The sequence below is a fragment of the Artemia franciscana genome, chromosome 14 (assembly GCF_032884065.1).
Source record: "Artemia franciscana chromosome 14, ASM3288406v1, whole genome shotgun sequence".
Taxonomy (NCBI): domain Eukaryota; kingdom Metazoa; phylum Arthropoda; class Branchiopoda; order Anostraca; family Artemiidae; genus Artemia; species Artemia franciscana.
Genome location: NC_088876.1, coordinates 31,689,334 through 31,711,290, shown reverse-complemented (window position 1 = coordinate 31,711,290; position 21,957 = coordinate 31,689,334). Strand labels below are relative to the sequence as shown.

The window sequence follows — 21,957 nt, the reverse complement described above, 5'->3', positions numbered from 1 at the left end:
GGAAATTTGGCCAAAAATTGACAAATGGAATGAAACTACAATTAGTGTTACAAGGATTGTAGACAGGCAGATACACAGAAGAAATGTCTCAGCCGAAAGCACAGAACAATTTTAAAGAATTAACTTATTCATCTTCTGGATTGAAAGTATAAAACTTTATAGAAGAACGTCTCTTAAAGCACAAGAATATTTTAAAAGGGTTTCACTGTTTGCTTCACACTTATCCACAGAATAGTGAAGAAAGTAAAGAGCTGAAAGAGCCATTTTTGAAGTTGATCGAAATTTATGAAGAAGATTTGGAAAACAACACCTTAAACGTTTGATGGCGGAAAAAAAAATTTGGCAAAAATTTCTCTAACGGAACAAGGCACACCATGTCAATGTAACTGATTTTCTAAATATTTGTGGCAAAGCAATCTCTCCGAACATCCATTTTACACTTCGGAGAATCAAGACATACCTAAGAAACGTGACGTCTGAAAGTAGGCTAAATGGTTTTGCCAATCTCAATGTCCACAGGGAAATTCTAGTTGACACAGACAGTGTATATATCCATACTGACGAAGACTCAATTTTTTTTTTGTAAGACAGCTAATATAGGAAGATTGTGTCAGAATAAAACGTAAAATCGTATTTAATCTGCTGGGTTTTATCAATCATTCTTATAGTCCCTACTCGAAACTTGCATCCAAAGAGCTAAAATAAACTTTTAGTAATGCCTTAAATTACCAGTTTTTCTGAAGATTTTTGAAGCTTTTTGTTGATTAGCCCGCACTAGACATCACCACCCTTACTTACGGCAAATTACGTTCATTCTAAGCTTGCTTTCATTCACTCTTTTCATTTTTCTTCATTTTAAGTTTCCTTCTCTTATGGATTTCTGCTTGATTTATCAAAATTATTTTGCTCAAACTAAGAGTTTATGCAAAATCTTTTGGATTTTACTTTTTGGTTCTCGTTTGGTTTGAACTTTTTGCTTTTTATACAAAACTTCCTGTTTTCAATAATATAATTCAAAAGAGGCCATTAACCATTTTTATTTAAAGGGCGGGTAATAATCTTGTCAACAGAAAAAAAAATCGGCTTATGTAATTTAAAATGCATTATGGTGCGAATATTAAATATTAGTGGAGAACACTTTCTCTTTGATTTTTTCAACTTTTATCATGACCACATTTATGGACAAGCAGGGCTTTACCGTATGCAAGGTGCAATACATTAAAACAGATTGGACTAATTGACAGTGTTTTCAGATCGACGCTGTTCTGAGGTAAACAATTCTCTATACTTTTTTACTGATACTGACAAATGTCCTTAGAAATGGAGACACAACCTAGGTTTCCCGGTACCCACAGGTATATCTTGTGGAGACAGAAAAGTTATCTATTGCCAAGAGGGTCAGTTTCCAAAAATCAAAGACAGAGACCAACACACAAAAAAAATCAGTTAGTCAGTCAAAGATCGTGCATTACCCTGGTTTCATCTTTGGAGGTAAAGCTATAAAGAATATTGATTAATCCCATCTCCTCAAAAATATATTTTCACCATCCATTCATGCGATAGATATTCTCGAATGGGTTTGTTCCTTCTGGGCAAGAAAGCATGGTGACATTATACCTTCTATGGACACAATGCCATCCATCTCAATTATACTTCTCTGCAAATTTTACAAAAAACTTGTTCCCAAAAATGAATGCCCGTGTTCTGCAGAGCTCATAGAAAGCTGTTTATACTCCTCCAAAAGATTAATAATACGGGTTCTAGAGATATAACAGGGTGTCAATGGATATTCTTCTGAGTACCCACCATTCTTACTAGCTATATACTAGTATCACCGTTACGGTAGGTAAAGAAACACCTCAAAAGGGATAATCAATTCCTATGTTTAGACAGCCTGATTGCACTAAAGTCATTACTAAAAAATACTACTTTTGCCAACAATCTATAAAAAGAGGTTGAGCCTTATATCTCGAATCGGCAAAAAAAATTGTTATAAAGGGTATTTTCAATCACAACAGCAGAAAGAACTTGTTTCCCAAAGAGCAAGCTTATGAAAAATGCTGTTGCACTTATGCTATAAACTCTTTTGTTCTAGAGTTACTTTCGATTTACAATCAACTCAAAATCTATTATAACCAAATTTTTATGAGTTTTAGAGACCGAAAGCGTTAAGTACAGGTCTCCCCCACAGTCAAAAGTATAACGTCTTTTCAACAATCGACGGTTTAAAAGGCGTTTTATATATTTTTTTGCTAATCTTCAACATTTTGTAAAATGTCATAAAATATATGCCATATTTCCACGACCTTACTGCATAGTTCTTTTGAAAGACGATAAAAATTCTTCTTCAATAATTTTATTAGGTTCTTAAAAGTTTCCTCTAGGCTTCTCATACAAGCCTAGATACTCATGAAAACGCCCAAAGGTTTTTTGGGGTTAGGATGCTCATCCATACACCAGAAGCTATGGTCAACGCATAAGTACTGTATACACTGTTATTTGATTTAAAAATTCAATGCATGAAAACGATGCATTTTTGCGAAAGATAAGACACAATTTTAGAGATCAGAGCGGGCATAAGTCGAATCCTCTAAGTTAACAATCTTAAACCGAACAGACTAAATTGAATGAAGAAATCCAGCACAAAAAGAAACGGAAAAGGCCATTAATATGAGTTGCGCAGCCCTCATTTAACCCCCAAAACAATTTGGCTCTTCAATGAATACGCACTATATTTTCAATTGAAATTACTCTTTACCCGATGGTCAATATATTTGAAAGAATGAATTATTTTAGTCATTTTATGATTATTATTACTTCGCCATTAGTAAGCATATAGATACAGTAAACCCTGGCATTGGGGTTTTTGGACAAGCAAGATCCCCTTTCCTACTTTTATCAGGTTCACTCTATATATAAAAAAGTCCTAGCTACATTTTTGAAGTTTAGCATTAATCCGCAAATATAAAATGGCGGGCCCAAAATAGGTCTCTCGAAACTGTTTTTGAAACATAACCACAATATCACTTTTCCTTCATGGCATCCCCTTCTTAAAAGGGGATGCTTAAAGTTGAAAGTATACAATAGTTGTTCGTGTATAGTAAGTGCTCTTCATAAATTGTTTTGATAAACATAGTTATGTATTTATTTTAATTTTCTCTATCTTGTACTCCGTCCTTGTGAACTATCCCTAGCTCTAAGAACAACAAGCAGTTTGCAAAAATACAAAGAAACAATATTTTATTGATTAAATTTATATTAAAAAATAAAATGAAAAAATATTGTTGTATGTTGAGTGAGGAAGAGGTTCTTTGGCAGGAGCAGAGGCCACATAATTGCACAGCTTCAATGAGCAGTAAATTCGTTAGGTGAAGGATAAGCAAAAAATTGAAGCAAAATTGATTAAAAATTTTTTGAGGGTTCTATTTTTTTAGTAAAATATAAAAAGGGGAGCAAAAAAAATATACGTGAATTTTACTGAGATTTTATTTACTTGAGGTTTAGAACCCTTGTTTTTTTTTTATTTAAACTTTAAAATTATAAGAAACCAGTTCTGCTGCACTGTCTTTTTATGTAAATATAAGCGTCTATACACAAAAAGACGAATGCAACAGAGAACAGGCTTATACAGAGAAATTTACTGTCCGAAATTTACTGTCCAGCTACTTCATTATCTAGAAAAGAAAAGAAAAGTCAATCATTTGCAGACAATAGACAATAAATATTTCCGAACTAAAAAATTCATAAAAGGATAAATTTTGAATACTGGCTAAATACATTACAAGAGCGAAAACCTCAAGACCATATGAAGAAAACCTTTTTTCTTCACATGTAATTATGCTTACTATTAACAAATCCTTTTAGACTTTCCTGGAACATTTAGTGATATAGGAAAAGCACAGATACAAATGTGTTCCTTAAAACTGAATTAGTCAATACAAGATAAATGCTAAATGTGAAAATGATCACTACCCAAGGAGGGGCGGGGTAGCATGGATTAGTTTTTGGCGGAAAAGAAATTTTCTGGGCAAAAACTTTCATGGGTAGATAAGGTGTGATTTAAAAAATTTACATTTTCTAAGAGCCCCACGGAGATAAAACCATCGAAAAGTGATGAAGAACTAATATATTATACAATAAATATATATATATATATATAATATCACAAGATCCTTCTAAATATCAAATTTCATTAGGATCTGGTCACCCTTTCGTAAGTTACAAATACCTCATTTTTCCAAATTACCCCCCCCCCCAACTCCACCAAAGAGAGCAGATCCGGTCTGGTTATGTCAGTCACGTATCTTAGACAGCTTTTTATTCTTCCCATCTAGTTTCATCCTAATCTCTCCGCTTTAAGTATTTCCTAAGATTTCCGCCCCCCCCCCAACTACCCCCCCATGACGTTGGATCAGGTTGAGATTTAAAATAAGAGATCTGAGTTACGAGGTCCTTCTAAATATGAAGTTTCATGAAGATCCGATCACTCCTTCGTAAGTTAAAAATACATCATTTTTCTAATTTTTAGAATTAACCCCCCCCCCCGATAGAGCGGATCCGTTCCAATTATGTAAATTGCGTATCTAAGACTTCTGCTTATTTTTCCCACCAAGTTTCATCCCGATCCCTCCAATCTAAGCGTTTTCCATGATTTTAGGTTCCCCCACCCCAAACTCCCCCAATGTCACCAGATCCGGTCGGGATTTAAAATAAGAGCTTTGAGACACGATATCCTTCTAAATATCAAATTTCATTGAGATCCGATCACCCGTTCGTAAGTTAAAAATACCTCATTTTTTCTAATTTTTCAGAATTACCCCCCCCCCCCCCCCCAACTACCCCAAAGAGAGCGGATCCGTTCCGGTTATGTCAATCATGTATCTAGGACTTGTGCTTATTTTTTCCACCAGGTTTCATCCCGATCCCTCCACTCTAAGTGTTTTCCAAGATTTTAGGTTTCCCCCTCCCAACTCCCCCCAATGTCACCAGATCCGGTCGGGATTTAAAATAACAGCTCTGAGACACGATATCCTTCCAAACATCAAATTTCATTAAGATCTGACTTAAAACGAACAGAAATTACTCCGTATATGAAATGGATTGTCCCCTCCGCAATCCCTCGCTCTTTACGCTAAAGTTTGACTCTTTGCCACAATTCTGCTTTTTAAAACAATTAAAAGCTTTAGCGTAAAGAGCGAGGGATTGCGGAGGGGACAATCCATTTCATATACGGAGTAATTTCTGTTCGTTTTAAGTTTTAATGTCGCTCCTTACTTTCAGTTAAAAAAACTAGTTTTTTTATGTAATCTCAGGTATGAAGCCACTGTAATCAGAAATATTTCCCCTGAACGAAATACTGAGAATTTCTGTCTGAATTTCTGAGAATTTTTAGCCTATGCCCATCGCTTAAAGTATGGATGCTTAAAGCCGTTCAATGTTTCGACTATATCTCTGGGGTTAATCAATCTCTAAACATATACTAACGATAGAGTCCTTTTACACGCCCATGTTCATCAAACAGTTCGTGGTAACAAACTGCAGTAAAGAGCGACCCAACTCAATATTAACCAAAGCTTTAAAAACTGGAATTTTCATACCAATAGCTACATCAAAAGAATTGCATTTTGATGCTGATTTTAAATAATTTTGTATTTAATTATGATATTAAATAATTTTGTATTAAAATTTAGCTATATAAAGAAACATTTTAATTGATTCTTTCTCTCCCCCACCTCTTTCAAGAATTGTTTGAAGCCTCATGAAGAGTAAGCAGTTTGAATCTATCCTATCCCCACTAAAACCATGACTCAACCCCCCCCCCCTTTATTATAGTTGATACGTAATTACAAATAACCAAACGTAGCGTGAATCAACTTGGTTGGATCTAGTACTGCCACCGCGTGGCATTACTTCTTTTGCAACTGGGAAGCCTAAAATATAGTTTCTGATACTGTTAAATCAAATAACTTCCCAGAATTTCAAATGGATTGCAAATTTGTCCTCTTTGAGGTTAAATCTTAGTTTGGATAAAATGGCAAAAAAAAAGACTTTTCTTTGGCTCAATCTGTATGGTCACTTAAAAAAGACCTTTAAATCTATGTTTTGAGTGAGTTCCCTCCCATTTATCTTGGACCTTCGGTTTGATACAATCACCCCATGAAAAATAGAAAACAAATAAACATGTGTCGACGATATTTTTTCTGGAAAAAAGCGAAATTTCAAAATAAAATCACTTGCTTGTTTTGAGGTATTTCCCTCTTTCAAAAATCAGGTAAATTTTCTCAGATTTTTGGTTTTGGGTGGGTAACGATAAACCGAAAGAATTATATATATTTATAATCAGCATAAGAAGCCAATACTGTCGGTGTAGTAATTATCATGGGAATTCCATTTTAGCTTGTTGTGAATAGTGGCCCAAGTCACTTTTTGCTTTCAGTTTTTTTTTTTCACACTGTTGGATTAAATTATCTGGCGACGAAATTTTTTTTAACCTTTTCATTTTATTGAATTGAATAGGACAATAAAAAGAAAGAGGGTCAATTTAACAACTTGATAGTTAATTTTTTTTTTTTAATGTCTGAATATATAAGGGATTTAAGTTTCAGGGTAAGAATTGTCCTTTTAAGAAAAAAATACATTTTACCTGGCTGGTATAAAATCAAAACGTGTAATTCATGTAGGCAGGATGATTTTTGATTATCTCTACTCCTTCTCTAAACATATTTTAAGGCGTAGGAAATTGTATAAAGACAAGTCTGCATTTGTTATAATCTTGGAAAGTAATAAATCTTTCTGTAATTTGGTTTGAGTCTGATTTTCTTTTAAGATGAAATGCATAATAATTAAATGTATTATTGATTAAATAAATTGATCCCAATGCCCTTTTGTTCTTTTGATTTGTCTCACACATACATTTGCTAAGAAATAATTAATGTTAAAAGGCTGTCTCAAGCCACGAGGCCATAACAAATTAGTAATAAGGGTGAGAAGTGCCAGTGGAACTTTTCCAAGCATTTTTTCTTTCATACTTATTCTAATGTGACTTCTGAACATCAGAATGGTGGAAGGGGCAAAGGATGGTCTGGGGGGAGGGGGGATGTCCTCTTCTAAAGCATCTATGGGCTTTGCTTGAGCACTAATGATTTTGAGCTGACTGCAGGGATTGGTAACGACATTTAATTTTATTATCAAAATGTCTCAGATAACTCGTATGCATTTCAAACGGTTCGTGGTAAGGAACTGTAGTAAGGAGCCACCCGGCTCAAACCGAGACTCTATTTTAATTATATAAATTTCATTAATTTTAGTCTTACCCATCAAAAGTTATGAGCCTTAGAAAATTTGGCTCATTCTAGAAAATAGGGGGAAACGCCCCCTAAAAGTCATAGAATATTAATGAAAATCACACCATCAGAAAACCCTACTGTAGATTTTTCAATCTTCTATCTATAAAAATGTGGAATTTTGTATTTTTTTGCCAGAAGACAGATCACAGATGCGTGTTTATTTGTGTTTTGTTGTTTTTTCTTCCCAGGGGTGATCGGATCCACCCATTGGTCCTAGAATGTCGTGATGAGGCTTATTCTGAAGGAAATTGTAAGTTATAGTGCCCTTTTTAAGTGACCAAAAAATTGGAGGAACCTAGGCCGACTTCCAAGCTCATTTTTCCCAAAGTCACCGGATCAAAATTTTGAGATAGCCATTTTGTTCAGAATAGTCAAAAAACCTAATAATTAAGTCTTTCAGGATGACTTAATCCCCTGCAGTCCCCGGCAGAAAGCGCTGTAAGTTACAAACTTTGACCATTGCTTACAAATAGTAATGGTTATTGGGAATTGCACAGACGTTATTAGGGGGACTTTTTTGCGTCAAGGAGGGGGGGGGGCGAGGGAAGGGGGTTACAAAGGGAGGCTTTTTCCAAGGAGGAATTTCAGCTGGAAGTAAGGAGCAGCATTAGAACTTTAAATGAACAGAAATTATCACATATATAAGGGGCTTGTCTCCTCCACAATACCTCACTCTTTACGCTAAAGTATTTTTAGTAATTTCAACTATTTATTCTACGGCCTTTGTCATTTAGGAGCCATTATTTACTTAATTCACTTGAAGAATTCACTTAAAAACTTGAAAAAATTACTAGTATTATTTTCGGTGCATGAATTACTTTATGAACTTGGTTTTACTTAAATCGATAACTCATTAAAGGACTTACTTATATCAATATGCAGAGGTAGTCTAGCTAAAAATCTAAGATAGTCTTCTTTTGTCTCTGCTTTTTCATAAATGCTGTTTTCTTTGTCGATGGCATATGTCGATGTTGTCGGTTGTCCTGATTTCTGTATTGCTTCTTCTCTAAAAAAAAGAAGGGTGAATCAAATTTCATTAAGATCTAATCAACCATTCATAAGTTAAAAATGCTTCAATTTTTCTATTTTTCCCCCAGATGGTCAAATCGGGAAAACGACTATTCCTAATTTAATCTGGTCTGGTCCCTGATAAGCCTACCAAATTTCATCGTCCTAGCTTACCTGGAAGTGCCTAAAGTAGCAAAACCGGGACTGACAGAATTTGTGATTGCTATATGTCACTTGGTTTATACCAAATGCCATAAAAAGCAAATGGTCAGCCTGGCAGGACACTTCTAAAAATATAGACAAAGTAGACCCAAAAATGTCATTATTAAATACTGGCTAATCGATTAAAAAAGCAACATAAAAGGAATGAAAATTTGATAAAATTACAGTTAAAATATTTGACTCATTGTAACAATTTGTATTGAAAGAGAAAAAATAGGTAACATCAGTTCAAAGGAAAATGGAACAGAAGACAAATGTTGTGAAGCACAACTTGATATTAGAAGTCTTGAATAAATAACAGAAGGCTAAAAAAAACTGATGCAACTCATCTCAAGGTTCTTTAACAACAGAAGGGGGAAGTAAAACATTAGCAAAATTTATATACAATATCTAAAAAGTTTGTAGGAAGATAAAATGTTTAAAAGCACCTTGTTATTTTATTATCAAACAGTTCATGGTAACAAACATTGTAAGTAAGGAGCAACCCGGTTCAATAGTAACCGAAACTCTAAATAACAGAATTTTGACATCAATAGATATATTCAAAGAATTGACTAATCTGATTTCAAATATAAGTCTCTGATAAGTTAAATATATTTATAAGTTTCATTAAGTTTAGACCTATCCATCAAAGGTTACGAACAAGAGAAAATTTGTCCAATTTTCGAAAAAGGGAAAATACACCCTAAAAATCATAGAATCTTAATGAAAATGACACCAGATTCAGCATATCAGAGAATTATACTGCAGAGGTTTCAAGCTCGTATCAGCAAAAACGTAGAATTTTTGTTTTTTGCCTGAAGAAAGATCACAGATGAGTGTGTTTTTTTTTGTTTTGTTTTTTTATTGTATTGACCCATTGGTCATAGAACATCAGAGGAGAGCTCATTCAAAAGGAAATTAAACGTTCTAGTGCCCTTCTTGAGTAACCAAAAAGATTGGATGGCAACTCGGCCCCCCCCCCCCCTATGCCTTTAAAAATGACAAGTATTGCTAAAAACTAGACGGCATTGGCGTTTTTCTGTCAACAATAGGGCCAGTTTCCACTCTTTGCAATTTTAACATATCTATTCAAGGTTTTAGTAACAGTAATTCCATGAAATCTTTTTTTTTTCTGTTGAGACAAGGTCGTATCTCAGAAAGTATAGGGAAAATCTTATTTTGCCATTGGATTTGTTGTTGATATAAGAGAAAATTTACTCTTAGTGAAAAATGCCATTTTTTGTTAAGAGTAGATTTTAAGAGCAGATTTTATTATTTTCCTTAGGGAGGAAGAAATTTTTGTACTTGTGAGTTTTTTGATTTGGGATTAACAAAATTTTGTGAAAAAATGGCGTGAACGAGAAAGAATTTGATATTTGATATTTAAAGATATTTGATATGTTTGCAGAAAGACAGACTTTCGTAGGCCAATATTGTTGCAATCAGACCAATACATTTTACAGTTTCATGAGAAGATGGCAACATAGTTTTGGCATGGATGCTGAAATTCAATCTGTTCCTAATATTTAGTCTGAGAGCTTTTTCTTCAGATACTGCAAAAAGAAGATCACCTTAAAGGCTGCCAGTGTTGATTATGTTTGCCAAAATCAAGCACATACTATTCCCTAATATTGCAGGCAAGGAGCTATGTAGCAGCCAAATTTCCAAGAATGTCATGGTCAATATGGACAGATCACGGATCAGAAGCTGGAGCAGCTTTAATTAATAATTTACAATTGCTAACATAAAGCGTGACAAGATTTAATATAAGAAATGGCACATCATTTCTAAAGAAATTGATGGCAGTTAGTCTATGAATGGTGCCTTTAGCTATACCATTTAAAACTGCTGAAGAGCATTAAAAATGAGGACCATGACCAGAACTGAAAATTATGACAAGCAGTCAGAATTCCCCAAGGGTGATTTTTCAATTAGAGATTTGGGTACTAGTTTACAGTTAGAACTACTTAGAAGATAAATCTATAAAATTACAAAAGCAACTAGGCTATTAAAAATCCTTAAAATGGTATGTACAATGTGTATTATATGCCAAACACTCAGCTGACAAGTAGACTGTCCCCAAATGAGTTGTGAAAAAGATGTAAGAATAGGGGTACTACTAAGAGATAAGGGGTCAAAAAAAGTTCCAAGCCATTGCCATGCACTGATGGTATTTTGAAAGTTTTTAAAGACACTTGGTTTCATGAGACTAGTGGATGTTATTGTCTAATTTTGTTTGGAGCACTTGCAACCAATATTAGCAGCATAGGCTAAATAAAGCTGAAATAAAACAATGAGCTGCTAATATGGGTCTTAAATTCCCCCCCCACCAGAATATTATGACAGCCCCATGTCTTAAAAAACAAATAGGGTCTAGGCAACATGGGCTTCTTCCCTTAAAAGCAATTTGATAAATTAAAAACAATGGTAGGTTAATTGTTTCTTGAAACAAGTTGCTGTTGTATTTTCCAACAGGGAAAACTTAAGACTAATATTACCAGCCTTTTTCTTTTATTTTTTTTATAGCCTATACAAGTGTCTGGAACAGATCGTTTGAAATCCTTCGACTGGTCCAAGGCTCAGCCACAAATGGTTTTACACAGGGACTGAGTGAGCTTATCAGTTCAACCTTTCCAGTTCGTAAATCAAACCGAAAAACTACCCATATACAACCCTGGATGTCTAATAGCCTGATAATCTCTTCATACCGAAATAATGACCTATATAAGTTAGCTTGCAAAACCAGTAACGTTACTGACCTGACTAATTATAAAAAATGCTAAAACTTATATACCAAACTTGTCCGGGAAGCAAAAAAAAATTATTATTAATCAAAAATCTCTCATTACAAAGGGAACTTCAAAAAATTTGGTCCACGATAAATGAAATTCTTTCAAAAAAAGGAATTCAAGATCTGTAACTCTTAATCTTAAGGACATCAGTGGCAGATTAATTGACCCAAGTTCAGTACCGGATGCTTTTAATAATTATTTCACTAATATTCCAAATGCTAACTCCTGTTCCTTCTCCCAGTCAGTACAACCTAGCAAGAATCCTGGATCCATGTTTTCTCTCCAACTGATCGTAAAGAGGTGCTTCAAGTTATCAAATGTCTCTCTAATAGTAGTACACCTGACTTCTTTTGCATAAGTAATAAGCTTCTTAGGAAAGTATCTTCCTATGTTTGTGAACCCATTGTGCACATAGCAAACCTGTCTTATGATCAATGGAGTCTTCCCAGAAATATTTAAATCAGCAATTGTTATCCCGATTCATAAAAAAGGCGATCCGTCTGAGATAAGTAATTATCGTCCAATCTCACTTCTCCCAGTTATATCTAAAGTGCTCGAGAGAATTAAATTCCGACGTCTTTCTCCCTTTTTATTTGGGATTCATTCTTCAGATTCGTTGATTTCTCCTCATCAATATAGTTTCCGTTCCAAATTTTCAACTGCTCATGCACTAATCGATGCCACAAAGTTTATACGTTCCCAACTTGACCTTAAAAATACTGTATTGGGCTTATTTCTGAATTTTTCTAAGGCCTTTGATATGGTTGATAACAGTGTTTTATTAAGTAAACTTAACAACTTAGGGATTAGTGGAGTTCCTTTCTCATGGTTTGGCTCTTATCTCTCTGGTAGATTTCAGAGTGTGAGTCTGGGCGGGGTGACTTCACATCCTCTACCTGTCCGGAGGGGCGTCCCACAGGGCTCTGTTCTTGGTCCAATACTTTTTCTCCTTTATATTAATGATTTGGTTACGGACCTGAGTCCATCAGTGCACCCAGTACTTTTTGCTGACGATAGCAACTTTTTCATCACCGGTCCTAATTTACCATCCGTCGTCGCCTCTACTCAAACCCTTCTGAATAGAATACAGGAGTGGTGTCTAGTTAACTGCATGACCATTAACATCAAGAAAAGTCAGGTTGTATTATTTCGAACCCCTTACAAAAAAAAAATGAAGCTCAGCAAGCACTTGGCCTAAAATATTCTACCAATCTCCTCCCGCAGGTCGAAGTTGCTAAGTTTCTTGGTGTCCACATAGACTCCTCCCTATCATTTGCAACAAATGTGTCCTACATCATAGCCATAATTTTGCGACAGGTAAGTATGATTAATCGTGCGAATTATTTTCTTCTGTATCCTTATCACCATTTATTACTCTTTTATTTACCCATATATCTCATACTGTGGATCTGTTTGGGGCAACACTTTTCCTTCAGTTACCAATAAATTAAAATCTGCCGAAAACCGTGCCATCAAAGCAGTTTTTCGGCTGCCCCGACTATATCCCACCCAGGACTTGTACTCCGATTTTGGTATTATACCTTTTGAACAAATCATCAAAAATTAAATCTATACCTTGCATACTCCGCTCACCATAAAAATCTTCCTCCTCAATTATTATCTTATTTTAATATTAATAATTCTGAAGGCCTCTGTCTCCGTTCATCCAACCGTTCCTTCATTGTCCCCAAGTGTGTCTCTAGTTCCGCCCAGCGATCCCCCATTTATAAATCTATACTTCAATGGAATATAATACCCTCCAGTGTCGAGCTATCCACAAGTTTTCGCACGCTGTATAACAATGTACTAAAATTTTGATATTATAACTCTCTAAATTCTTATTCAATTTCCTTTAATTACCCATGTTTTTTTTGCTTTATTTTTTCTCTTTTCTTCATTTTCAAGTTTTTGTGGTTATGGTCCTCAACAAGCTCGCTTCCAGGATCTTTATTATTATTGGTGTTATATTTTTTTTTTTTTTTATTTGAATGAATTGAATAAATAGTTGAAATTACTAAAAATACTTTAGCGGAAAGAGTGAGGTATAACGAGGAGGTAAACCCCTCATATGCGTAATAATTTTTGTTCGTTTAAAGTTTTAATGCTGCTCCTTACTTTCAGTAGAAAAAACTTATCATATTTATTTTTCATTGTTTTTTCAAATAAAGCTAGAAAATCCTGCGCCCCCTTCATTGAAATTCTCTTTTACCATGAGAAGTCTCTCCATGGAAATATCCTCCCACGTAACCCCACCCCCTCAACTCTCCCCCCTAAACCAAAAAAATCCCCCTGAAAACGTCTGTACACTTCCCAGTAACCATTACTATATGTAAACACAGGTCAAAGTTTTCAGCTTGCAGCCCCTCCCACGGGGACTGCGGTGGAGTAAGTCGTCCCTAAAGACATAGTTATTAGATTTTCCGACTATGGTGAATAAAATGGCTATCTCAGAAGTTTGATCTGGTGACTTTGGGGAAAATATGAGCGTGGGAGGGGGCCTAGGTGCCCCCGAATTTTTTTGGCCACTTAAAAAGAACACTAGAACTTTTAATTTCCGTTAGAATGAGCCCTCTCGCAAGATTCTAGGACCACTCAGTCGATACGATCACCCCTGGGAAAAAAACAAACAAAAAAACAAGAAAACAAATAAACACGCATCCGTGATCTGTCTTCTGGCAAAAAATGCGAAATTCCACATTTTTGTAGATAGGAGCTTGGAACTTCTACAACAAGGTTCTCTGATACGCTGAATCTGATGGTGTGATTTTCGTTAAGATTGTATGACTTTTAGGGGATGTTTCCCCCTATTTTCTAAACTGAGGCAAATTTTCTCAGGCTCGTAACTTTTGATGGGTATAACTGATCTTGATGAAACTTCTTTGATGAAACTTGTATATTTAAAATCAGCATTAAAATGCGATTCTTCTGATGTAACTATTGGTATCAAAATTCCATTTTTTAGTTTCTTTTACTATTGAGCCGGGTCGCTCCTTACTACAGTTTGTTACCACGAACTGTTTGATACGCACGGGTTTCCTTGATAAACCTAAATTTAATTAAATACTTTTTGGCGGTATGCAATATTAGTAAAATCTAACAAAGCCCGAACAAAGTGACTAAAACCTTGTTTCAAACTTGTTTTCAAAAAGAAGCAATCTTCATAATTCCATTTTTTAGAGTTTCTGTTACTATTGAGCCGGGTCGCTCCTTCCTACAGTTCGTTACCACGAACTGTTTGATACGCACGGATTCCCTTGATAAACCTAAATTTAATTAAATACTTTTTGGCGGTATGCAATATTAGTAAAATCTAACAAAGCCCGCACAAAGTGAATAAAACCTTGTTTCAAATTTGTTTGCAAAAAGAAGCAATCTTCATAATTAAAAACTTATTAAAACCAATTACAAGAAAATAACTTTCGTCCCAACCCAAACCAGAACAAACGTTCCCAACCACAAATCCACAGCCTCTTGAGGGGTGCGCGCGCCCCGCTCCCCCTCACTTGGATCCGCCACTACTATTGAGCCAAGTTGCTCCTTAGTTACAGTCTGTTGTAAATCAAGAGTGAATATACAGTTAGAAAAAAGTTGTAGTTGCGAGCACCAAGAGTTTCAGAAGCTTTATTGGGATGATGAGATTCGCCTAAAGATCTCTATTTGTCTTGCTAGACAGTTAGCTCCGCAAGGAGGCTAGTCTAGAAGGAACAGAACTGCTCATATTTATTAGCTCTGTCACAAGCTCAGCTAATACAACATCAACAATAAAACGAGGGAACAGAAATTGGATTTGAAATGCTGTACCTTAGTAGTTAAGAAATTTCATATCCAGTTCTTTACATAGCTGCCCTAGATATGTCGAAGAGACAAAGTCTTTGTAAAAAGAGAAGTGTCTGAAGAGGAGAATCACCAACGTTGGCGTCTTGGTAGTAAGGCAGCTGTCCCAACACATTCAACTGTCTGCAATGCTATTGTTTAAACCAGACATGCTACTACCTTCATTAAAGCTAATTCCAACCAGCTTGTTCGTGTCTAATCCAACCTCTAAGCAGAGTTTAATAATCCACTTTGCAAGATCTAGGCCAGTCAAGTCATTTGTACTGTCAAAACGTAAAAAACTCTCTTCTATTCGATGATCGTCATAAAAACAGACGAATAAAAAAAAACTCTGAGTTTAGAATTTGAGGAAAACAGACCAGTTGGAAAATCAGTAGATTCATTTCATAAAGCTACAAAGGAAATAATCTTTATCTCTTTCTTTATCTCTTTCTCTCTCTCCCTCTCCCCCCCCCCTCTCTCTCTCTCTCTCTCTCTCTCTCTCTCTCTCTCTCTCTCTCTCTCTCTCTCTCTCTCTCTCTCTTCATGTTGGCTAACGTAGTTGACAATGTTTATAAACCTACACCCTATAGAAAACTGATCGCAACGAGCGTTAATGCAATAGGGCTAATCTGTTTCATCCTTAATGTTCAATCTTTACCGGGTGTTTAAAAACGTGAAAAAAGGAAAATGATACATAAAGTTGCGATAATAATGGCCATTCATCAATGATCCCCTTGATTGGATTAATTTTGCAAGGAACGAGATTAGCCAAATAAGTACTACCCTTGACTTAACAACTGGAACGGTAGGAGTAAAAGCACCATCTTCACCAACTGCACGCAATGCTTAAAAAAATAACAAAGAGATTGTTGACAGTTTTGTTTCACCATTAAAATACCTTACAATATATATTGCACGTTTTTTTTTTTTAATAATAACATTGATTCTTGTCAAGTCAAATACAAGCAACGAAGCTTACGCAGCTTGCAACCTGATCAAATGTAATCACCATAAATATGAAATAAGACTTGTCAGAGACTCGAGCAAAGGGACGGAGTTACCGAAAGAATGACAATTCTTGGCTAAGATAGTGAGAAATATCTTAAAAGTGAAGAATCTAGACCTAGACAGATATAAAAGATCTATAAAAAGAGAAATTTTATTGGAGTGCATTACTTCCAAAATATTATCGAACTATCAAACAAAAAATCAAGGGGACTGCTGAGAACAAGACATTAAACTCTTAAAAAAAGTTTATTTGGGAATTTTGGGAGTCCAAGCCCCTTGACTCCCCTATAAATACTTTCATACCATATTTCACTATGGTATATCACCATATTCACTACCATATTTGAAAGAATTTAAAGAATATAAATCTTTAGTTAAGCTTCTCTACAATAGTATCATACATTTAGATCCACAAATGTTTTTCTTTGATTTTCAGAATAAAATGAATTGAAAAATCTTTTTATGACGATGTTAACAAAAGAGTTAATTTAAAAAAAATATGTACGATAGAATGCACCATTAATTCATTTTTAGAAAAAGAGGAGAAAAAACCATAGCTGAATTTATCAGCGAATGATATTATAACAAGCCTTTTTAATATATTAAAAAAAAAGAGGAAGAAAGAGAGAAAGAGAAAGAAAAAAGCAATTCACGTACCTTTTAAATTTCCATTTGTACTTGATTGAACTTGAAGTAGTTGAACTAAGGCAGGAAACAGGATTGTCTGTATATTAGCTAGAACCTCGGGTATTTTCACCAGTTTTTCAATTATCTCTTCAATACGGGCAATTATAGTCCGATCTAAAAAGCAAAAAAAGGTTCTATATTTCTTATCCAGTTCAGGCGTATCTATTTTGAGCATTGAAATACACTTGGTTACAGCGTACTCAACTATATAAGCGTAACTTTAACCAAAAGAAATGGTGGTTTCAAGCGGTAAATTGAACCTCTCATTGGCTTGGGTACAGATTTCACTCTCATTTACACCTCGTTACAATACCAGGGAACAAGCTTCTCTTGATGAAGTGAATTTTAGACAACTCAATGGTGAACAGCAAATCCCCCCCCCCTGTTTTGGAAATGTGTATCCCCCATAACCACATTCAAACAAGAAAAAAAATGTCCTCTTATTTTTCTTGATTTAGCGTTTTTTCTGAAGATAAATAAAGAAAAGTATTTTTCAAACACTAGGGATGAAATTTCTCCTCCAATTGGCATCCCCAATAAGTGCATAAGCTGATAAACAGTATCATAATTCTGGGCTCCATATATTAAATGACTTGGGATTCCATAAACGATAAAACCGAAGGTAGCGCAAAATAATAATAATAATGATAAAAAAAACTTATATAAGAATAAACAGTCCCAGGGTATATTATGACATAGCTCATTTTGTGTACAAAAATAATAATTTTAGCAATAAACACTCACTCTCTTCTTTGCCTGGTTTTTCAGTAAAAAGAAACAACAAAAAACGAAGGTTGACTAGCTATTCGTTATTCAGGAAACGTTTTAAGTTCTAATCATTATAGGAAATTATTTCTCCTCGTCTTACGTTTTAATATCAGGGGACCAAGCTTTGCTGGGTAAAAACTTCACAAAAAGGCAGTGTCCAGCATGCCCTAACTACCGTTCTTGTCCGTTCGTGACTTGGTTCCAAGCAATTCAAAGAAAAAACAAACATAATTTAATAGAAATCAAATTTAAAATAATAACACTTCTACTTGAATATATTCCTAAAATCCCTTTCAAAATTCAATTTAACTGATCTCTCGAGAAAAATAAAGAAAAAAAGTTCATCCAAATTTCCCCTCCCTACGAGATCTTGAATCCATCTCTGGTGAAGACGGAATACAAATCTTCACTAAATGATCATGCCTGAATTCATATTTCAAGTCTTATTCATAGGTCAGGTTAAACTTAACTTACAAATACCCGTCAGATAAAACAGAAAACAAACCTACAATCGAATTCTTGCTAAGGGAAAAGGAATTGTTGAGAAAATTAAAAACGAAAACTTTTTTTTTCTGTTTTTGACCTGTCCAAATGAAGATCCCTTTCGTTTCCGGAATACTTTCTGTTCATTTTAAGTTTTAATATTACTATTTAATTATTTCTTTTGTTAGTTTAATCAATTATGTGATTTATAAATGTGGACTTTGCTAATAGCTTTCAAAACTAGTTGTGATCTTCAAATAAAGCTTTAAAAATCCACTTTAAAACCAATCTGAAGCTAACTTATGTAGCATCCAAATACAAAAGACAAATCAGCTCCGATGGCTGAAAAGAGTGGTATGTTTTACAAAAGATATGAGAACTGAAATTTTTATCGGGTTTTATACTTTAATTACGAAGCAGTTGTTTCTAAAAGAAAAATATTCACTGGCATATGGAAGACGCGGCAAGGCAGATTAGGGGGTATCAAACATCCCTATTTCAAATATTTCAGGGAGGGAGATGAGAGGACGAGACTTATTTTAAAGAAAGGAAAATTGATGCTCATGGCTCTTATTTTACAAGGATAGAAGAGCTGATGTCACATGCCGAGAAATTACAAATACCAGCAATAAAAAAATATAGCATGAGACCAAATAGAAAGAAAAATGATCAAATGTTTTGCTTTTCAGATTTTTGTGATTGACAGGAACAGTTATTGGTAGTTTCTTAATCATTTTTTTTTTTATTATTGTTTTTTCGGGTAAGAAGGAAAGCACCTGCTCTTACCACGAGCTCTATCTGCAAATTTAAATATTTCAAACGGTTAAACCCCATAAAATGTTAGTTCTGCATGAAACACGAAACTTAGTTTTCAATAGAAAAATACTCCAACAGAAAGTTCTAAATATTTGAAAATTGTAGTAATACTGAGCCTTTTTAACAGTTTTAAATGGTTTCTAAGTTAATTTTCTAAGTTTAAAGAATCGTAACTTTTGAAAAGGAGATTTCCAATACCTCTTCTGGATAAATTTACTTCCCAGAAAACATATAATTTAAAACATAACGTTCAAAAAATAACACTGACGAGTTTGAAGAAGCATCTCGAAATCAGGGTGAATGATCCTTCCCTTATTGGAAATTAGTATAGCTTAAAATGGTAAGAGATAGAGATTAAATCTTTTTTTTTTCAATTTGGATATCTTGAAACGAAACAGAAAAATTCCTTCTCAAAATACAAAATTTGTATTCCTCCTAAAAAAATACAAAATTTTAACAAACTTAACATTTATAACACGAAGATTAGTGCCCCTTTTGCCCCTCCTCAAGAACAGCTTCTGGTTCCTAGTAGACCCTAAGAACAAAAACAGATTTCCTCACTATGAAGCAAAAACTAAAACTAGGTGCAACTGTCCTAGTTTTTGAGTTCAACACCTTAGGGATTGTGTTGGGGTTGCAATGAATAGAGGATTATCCCCCCGGTGGCTTAAGATAGATAATATCCACCTCTTCTAGTCTTCATAAAATAATTCCGTGAGAGTTGATGACGAAATCCTGGCATCCTAATTTTGGGGGATTGTTCATATTTTTGATTTCATTAACTTTTACAATTTTCAATGTGAATCATGGGTTGACAATGACAGGATCTGGATTTAGATCTTGCCATCAGTGCATTTACAAGAAGAGATTGTCCAATCTCAGAGGGCACAATTTGCCCTCTGCAAGGAAAGGAGGCCCTTAGATTTGTGCTATTAGGACGTCTAATAGAAGAGCAAGCAGGATTAATCTATATCATGTTGACCGAGATAGGTGGCACCAAAGTCATAAGTCTAAAAGGTCCCAAAAACGAACTTTGAGAGAGGGATATGCTTCCTACATGCTTGTTATCAGAGCATCTATAAGAAGGGGATTGTAAGATCTGTTCTAACATTTCTATTGAGTTGGAGCTGGTGTATTAGGAAATGTATTAGCATTTCTTTAAAACCTTATAAATGGGATTGAGCAATGTGAAGCTGAAAACAATTTTGTTGTACTTCATTCAAGCAGAAGATCTATTTTGCAAGGTTTCACTTTTATAACACATATATTTTTAAAGGTCATCAAAGATTAGGACCCTCTAGAGGGAAAAAGAGTGGAGTTAGGTAGTTCAGAATACTTTCCTGGGACATAATATGGCCTTTAAACCCATCCCTGAAAGTTTCATTTGGCAAGACTCTAGTTAATTGACTTCTTGCTATCTTGGAAAGAGTTTAGGTTAGGAAAATGAAACTTTCATGGATAGGTCTACAATCTAAATTATGTCCTGGGAAGGTGTTTTAAGGTACCCACCTCCACTCCTTCTCCCACTAGAGGGCCCTGAAATTTGCCTACATGACAGGTCTATACCAATTGAAATTTTGACAAAACACCATTTTACCTTAATTTTCAGTTACTAGTCGCTTTTTCTCTGCCTTTAGTTATGAAAATGCAATTCCTGTTATTTGAGTAGAATTTGGAGCCATATCAATGTTTATTTTTCAAAATTTAGGAAATTTATTTGCATATCTTTCAAACCTTATATAAAAAGGAATTGAGCAAAGTCATGAACCTGAAATAATTTTGTTGTACTTCAAATAAGCAGAAGATATATTTTGCAGGGTTTTAATTTTATAACACACATATTTACAAAGGTCAGGACCCTCTAGAGGGAGGAGTGGAGGTAGTTGCTTCAAAATAGCTTCCCAGTATAAACTTTAATCTGTAGATTCATCCCTGAAAGTTTCATTTTCTTAACCTAAACCCTTTCTGAGATAGCAAGAAGTCAATTAAATACAATTTTACCTTCCCAACCTAACCCCTTTCTAAGATAGCAAGAAGTCACTAAACTAGAATTTTACCTTATTGCTTATTACACCTTAAAAATGAATCTATAATAAAACAATAAGTTTGAAAGTTTGATGCCAATGATTTAACCCATCTAGGGACCAAAAAACTGAAGAGAAATTTATTAATTTCAAGATTATATAAAGTGCTTAAAACAAAATGTAAACTAAACAGCCAAATTTGCAAATAACAAAAAAAAAGCATGAAGTGGTATCCTATAATCTTTATGTTAAAGTAAGACATATAGACTTTCCCATATTTACCAATAAGCCTTCTGTTTTACTTGATCGAGAACAATGAATTTGGACTCAGTACGCAATGCAGGGTATATATTTGCACATTAATGGGGTGGAGCCTGACCCCTGCTAATATAGGCTAATCATACACACCAAAGGTCTGCAGTTTTTGTCAGCCTAGTATTCAATTAAAAAAAGTCGACTATACATCTATACAAGGTACAAAGAGCTTTATACTTACCAATTTTATCTATTTTACTAGTCTCAGCCAGCCAAAAGGCTGGCTGAAACAGCAGGGCAAGTGCTAGCACAAAATGTCGGAAAACTTGATGATGGTGATGGAGGAAATATCCGACCAGAGTTGCAACGTTTTACTGTCTATGAATATGTTCCCTGAGTATCGTAAATGTCACACTTAAGCCCTGACTTAATTGATGTGTCGGCTTGCCTTTAATTGGTAGATTAAATAAACCATGGCTTTTTGACTTAAATATAAAGAATTGTCAATTCATTCATATCAGCAAAATGAATCCTTGTCAATTCTATTTTCTTTGAAGCCATCCAATCCTCTTTGTAAATAACGAGTGAGATTTTTTATTTACGGTGAACTAAATTTCACCACCCATGCTAAGAAATATGTGGCTAGTTAAGTATAACCTTTCCAATTCGTCTCCTAAAGCCATAAGCCTTCCGTGTGATGGGCTTGTTGGTTTTAAGCTCGAAACTATAATTTCTATATCCTCCCTATAT

At 34.6% G+C, this 21,957-nt stretch overlaps 1 long non-coding RNA gene across 1 annotated transcript; it reads right to left on the bottom strand.

The window, feature by feature from the left end:
- Positions 1–3,653: 3,653 nt before the first annotated feature.
- Positions 3,654–21,568, bottom strand: LOC136035582 (uncharacterized). The gene is made up of 3 exons (XR_010619472.1): positions 21,449–21,568; positions 8,213–8,352; positions 3,654–3,674 (listed from the first exon to the last, which is right to left on the bottom strand). It is a non-coding gene; the product is annotated as an uncharacterized LOC136035582 (long non-coding RNA).
- Between the last annotated feature and the right edge of the window lie 389 nt (positions 21,569–21,957).